Source organism: Pseudophryne corroboree, chromosome 2, assembly GCF_028390025.1.
Source record: "Pseudophryne corroboree isolate aPseCor3 chromosome 2, aPseCor3.hap2, whole genome shotgun sequence".
NCBI lineage: Eukaryota > Metazoa > Chordata > Amphibia > Anura > Myobatrachidae > Pseudophryne > Pseudophryne corroboree.
This window is the reverse complement of record NC_086445.1, coordinates 957,924,857-957,930,677: the sequence shown is the minus strand read 5'-3', so window position 1 is coordinate 957,930,677 and position 5,821 is coordinate 957,924,857. Positions and strand designations below refer to the sequence as shown.

The following is a 5,821-nucleotide window of genomic DNA, read 5'->3' as shown; positions in this document are numbered from 1 at the left end:
AGGGCTGCACCCAATCCAGGACTGCCTGTACCTTGGAACCCTCCATTTGGAAACCTTCTGGGGAGATAATATATCCTAGAAATGCGATTTGCTGAACTTCAAATTCGCACTTCTCCAGCTTCGCCCCAAGCCGGTGGTCTCTGAGTTTCTGGAGGACTAAGCGTACATGCTTCCGATGTTCCTCCAGGGAATGGGAGAAGATTAGGATGTCATCTAAGTATACAACTAAGAATCTATCCAAATATTCCCTGAGCACATCATTCATGAAATCCTGGAAGACTGCCGGGGCATTACAGAGCCCAAAAGGCATCACCAAATATTCATAATGCCCTGAGTGGGTATTAAAGGCAGTCTTCCATTCATCCCCCTCTCTTATTCGGATTAGATTGTACGCACCGCGTAGGTCAAACTTAGAAAAAATGGTGGCAGTACGAAGCTGGTCAAACAAGACCGAAATGAGGGGCAGTGGGTATGAGTTTTTAATCGTGATACGGTTCAATTCCCTGAAGTCGATGCAGGGTCGCAACGAACCGTCCTTTTTACCCACGAAGAAGAACCCCGACCCAACTGGAGACTGTGAAGGTCTGATAAATCCCTTAGCCAAGTTCTCCTGAATGTACTCTGCCATAGCCTGAGTCTCAGGACGTGACAGGGAGTACAACCTGCTCTTGGGAAGCTTAGCATTTGGCAACAAATCAATGGCACAGTCATAGGGGCGATGGGGAGGTAGTACCTCTGCAATTTTTTTGGAGAACACGTCCGCAAAATCTGCATAACACCCTGGCAATCCTGGCAAACTTAGCTGCGAGAACCTGACTGGAAGGCTCAAGCAACTCCTGAAACAATCAGTACCCCAACTAAGAATCTCCCCAGAGACCCAGTCAAATTGAGGATTGTGGGCCCTTAACCAGGGTAACCCCAACACCAATGGGGCAAAAGTACAGACAGTCACATAAAAGGACAATTTTTCAGAGTGTGTGGCTCCAATAAACAAAGAAATCTGGCTAGTGCAAGAGGTAATTTTACCTTGGGATAATGGTTCCCCGTTTAACCCACAAATCTCAATTTCCGATGCCAAGGGTACTAAGGGAACAGAGTGTTTCAGGGCGAATTGGCGGTCCATAAAAACCCCGTCGGCCCCACTGTCCACAAAGGCCTCAGTCTTGACAGTTTGACCGAGGATCTTCAAGGTCACCGGAATGATAAAAGTCTTCTTGGGAAATTCTGACTTCTGGCCTGACAGGATATTTCCCATCACCCTCAGGCCCTGAAGTTTTCCGGCTTTTCTGGGCATGATACTACCACATGACCTTTATTCCCACAGTACAAACACAACCCCTGCTGTCTCCTCCGCATCTTCTCACGCGGGGAGAGGCGGGTAGCCCCAATCTGCATAGGCTCCTCGGAAAATTCCTCAGAGTCTGAGGTTCCCTTGGGAAAGAAGGAAACCTCAGTCTCCCTTTCAAGCCTACGCTCTCTCAGCCGTCTATCCACCCGGATGGATAACTGCATGAGCTGATCCAAGCTATCAGGCAAGGGATATTGTACCAGTTGGTCCTTTATCTGGTTAGAAAGACCTCTTCGGTACTGGTGTCTCAGGGCTGGGTCATTCCACTGGGTATCATGGGCCAACCTCCGAAACTCCGTACAGTAAACCTCAACTGGCCTTCGCCCTTGCTTAAGGATCGAAATCTGAGCCTCGGCTGAGGCCGTCTTGTCAGGGTCATCATACAACATGCCCAGTGCCGTAAAAAAAGCATCAACACTTTTAAGCGACGGACAGTCAGGCTGCAACCCATATGCCCAGACCTGTGGGTCTCCTTGTAGCAAGGAAATCACTATGCCCACCCGCTGAATCTCCGACCCAGAAGACTGAGGCCTAAGCCGGAAGTATAGCTTGCAGCTCTCCTTGAAACAAAAGAACTGCGAGCGATCTCCAGAAAAACGATCCGGGAGATTTACTTTCGGCTCCTTAACCCCTGAAGGTGCTGCTGCTGCGGGAGCTCCGCCAGCGGCCTGGGAGGTGTGCATTTTAATGGACAAATCATTAAATTGTTGAGTCAGGACCTGCACCTGATCGACCACCTGTTGCAACGTATTTTGAGGGGTATGCTCCATATTCCCACAAAATTTCAACAGGAGTATTAGGCTGCTGAATATGTTATGCACACCAGTGCCTGCAGGAATGTACTGGTGTCAGAACTGTTATGCACTCCAGTGCCTGCAGGAATGTACTGGTGTTTGAACTGTTATGCAAAACAAATGAACTCACAGACAGACTGGGGAATATGACATTACGTACACAGAAGGTGATAGGGTAACAAAATACACACAAAGTGAACAGAGAAGCCCAGAGGCTAAGGAACTGGGTGTCTCCCTAGTATTAGTAATGCTCAGATGGGAAAAGCAAGATGTTGTGTTTTAATACGTAGAGAACCCGAAATGCTGTTGCTAAGGGCAACAGCAAAACCCTAAAGGGTTACCAACGGGTGTGGCAGTAAACTCCTTGGTCAGAGATGGAATGATAGACACAAGGAGAGTCTCCACAATCCTAATTCTCACTTGCAGTGCACAGGTTCAGCTTACTGCCACTAAACTGACACCTGACACCTTGCACAGTGAGACAGGATTTAGGCAGGCAAGTCTTAGAATACAGCCGCAAACTTGCTAAGTTCACAGAGTAGTAAAAGAACCCCAGCAAGTTAAACGACTGACTCCAGTCTTACTGCTAGGTCTGGATTGGCAGAGTGTAGTACCAAATTCCCAGGCCTATTTGCAGTAAGCAACAACAAATACAAAGCTACACAGTACTGGCTAACTTTCAGGAACTGACTAACCAACAAAGATTCAGCAGCATCTGCTTAACCTGAGAAGAGGCCTTATAAAGCAGGTGCTGTCCACGCCCCACTCAGACCTCACAGACTGTGAGCACAAAAACCAGCACCGGATCCCCTGCCGTGCACAGAGCCTGTAACCACTGCACAGCAAAAGACCCGAACCGGAGTATCAGCTGCGCTCAGGTTACTCCGCTAGCACTTGTCTCCCGGTTGCCATGACGACGTGGCAGCACAGGGCAGGAGACCCTAACAATACTACAATACAATAGTCCAGTGCTGTTCTCGCTGCCCAGTGTCAGTTCTAGTATCCTCATCAGTGCTCAGTATTACTACTCATTGTCTTGTGCTGCATTGTGGTGACCAGTATACTACAGTATATTACTAAAAGGCCAGTGTCTTGTGCTGCATCTTGCTGCTGTAGGGTGCTGTTGTAGTGTCCTGTCACTGTGCATAGGTCATCATCATTCCAGTCACAGTGGTATCTGGTATCTATCTAGTGGTATCTAATTCCAGACATTACTGCTGTCTAATTCCAGATATATTACTGGCATATAATTCCACACATTATAAAATGGAGAACAAAAATTTGGAGGGTAAAATAGGGAAAGATCAAGATCCGCTTCCACCTAGTGCTGAAGCTGCTGCCACTAGTCATGGCAGAGATGATTCAATGCCATCAACGTCGTCTGCCAAGGCCGATGCCCAATGTCATAGTAGAGAGCATGTAAAATCCAAAAAACAAAAGTTTAGTAAAATGACCCAAAAATCTAAAGTAAAAGCATCTGAGGAGAAGTGTAAACTTGCCAATATGCCATTTACAACACGGAGTGGCAAGGAACGGCTGAGGCCCTGGCCTATGTTCATGGCTAGTGGTTCAGCTTCACATGAGGATGGAAGCACTCATACTCCCGCTAGAAAAATGAAAAGAGTTAAGCTGGCAAAAGCACAGCAAAGGACTGTGTGTTCTTCTAAATCACAAATCCCCAAGGAGAGTCCAATTGTGTCGGTTGCGATGCCTGACCTTCCCAACACTGGACAGGAAGAGCTTGCACCTTCCACCATTTGCACGCCCCCTGCAAGTGCTGGAAGGAGCACCCGCAGTCCAGTTCCTGATAGTCAAATTGAAGATGTCACTGTTGAAGTACACCAGGATGAGGATATGGGTGTTGCTGGTGCTGGGGAGGAAATTGACAAGGAGGATTCTGATGGTGAGGTGGATTGTTTAAGTCAGGCACCCGGGGAGACACCTGTTGTCCGTGGGACGAATATGGCCATTGACATGCCTGGTCAAAATACAAAAAAAATCAGCTCTTCGGTGTGGAATTATTTCAACACAAATGCGGACAACAGGTGTCAAGCCATGTGTTGCCTTTTTCAAGCTGTAATAAGTAGGGGTAAGGACTTTAACCACCTACGTCACCTGGACCACATTCATCAGAAGTCAGTGACAAGTTCAAAAACTTTGGGTGACAGCGGAAGGAGTCCACTGACAACTAAATCCCTTCCTCTTGTAACCAAGCTCCTGCATACCACACCACCATCTCCCTCAGTGTCAATTTCCTCCTTACACAGGAAAGCCAATAGTCCTGCAGGCTATGTCACTGGCAAGTCTGACGAGTCCTCTCCTGCATGGGATTCCTCTGATGCATCCTTGAGTGTAACGCCTACTGCTGTTGGCGCTGCTGTTGTTGCTGCTGGGAGTCGATCGTCATCCCAGAGGGGAAGTCGGAAGACCACTTGTACTACTTCCAGTAAGCAATTGACTGTCCAACAGTCCTTTGCGAGGAAGATGAAGTATCACAGCAGTCATCCTGCTGCAAAGCGGATAACTCAGGACTTGGCAGCCTGGGCGGTGAGAAACGTGGTTCCGGTATCCACCGTTAATTCAGAGGCAACTAGAGACTTGATTGAGGTACTGTGTCCCCGGTACCAAATACCATCTAGGTTCCATTTCTCTAGGCAGGCGGATGGATTAGTAATAGTCGTTCCATTGTCTCCAAACCGGAAGAACACATAAAAAAGATATAAAAGCGGAATCAGTGCTTGTAAAAGCTGCTTAAGAATCATATATTATCCACATTGTATACAAAGGTTCCTCATATTATTGAAGGATTAGTACTATATATAGTTGTATTATGAGCTTCATTAGATAAATATACGTACATCATGAGGTGCTAAACACTATCTTCTAGTATCCTTAGGGAATGATACCCTGCAGGATGGTGCTAAATATGGCATCAGGGGATCATCTTAAAGTACAGGTGTTGAATACATGATTTGTATACTTGAAAAATTATTACATATATGACAATCAGTATCGTATTAGTAATGTTATATATAAGTTAATACCATCATATACGGAAGAATTGTTGTTAGATTGGTTTATTGTTAGATTGAATATAGAAATAACGCGCCCCTGATCCATTTATTATTACAGCACCCGGTCTTCTTGGGAAGTTTCCTACCCCAGTACTGGCCGGGCCAACACTGCTTGGCTTCCAAGATCGGACGAATTTGGGCATATCCAGTGTGGTATGACTGTAAAATTAGGATCCGGGCAGCAGTGATAGAAAGAATGTCCAGAGGTTGGGAAGCCACTGCACGGCGTTCCAACATGAACCTTGATAGGAAAGGAGAAGCAGGTGGATGGTTCCAATAAAGAAATATTGAGAATAACAGGCTTACGTTCATAAAAAAGGAGCTATTTCGTAGCCTTCATTGAGTCCGTCTGGGTGGAGTGATTTAATTTCATGTATCCAGAACATCTCTCTCCTTGATAGAAGGTTGGAGAGGTCCCCTCCTCTTTCTCCGAGTGTCACTAGTTCTATACCCTTGAACGTAAGTTCCTCCGGGTTAGAGCCGTGGTGTTGCAGGAAATGTCTGGATACGGCATGTGTCTGGACCTTGTTCTTAATATTTCTTATGTGCTCCTGTATGCGGAGTTTCAGTGGCCTCTTAGTCTTGCCGATGTACTTCATCTTGCA

General features: G+C 46.6%; 1 pseudogene; it reads right to left on the bottom strand.

The window, feature by feature from the left end:
• Window positions 1-5,265: 5,265 nt before the first annotated feature.
• LOC135051982 (5S ribosomal RNA) lies at window positions 5,266-5,383 on the bottom strand (annotated as a pseudogene).
• Window positions 5,384-5,821: the final 438 nt, after the last annotated feature.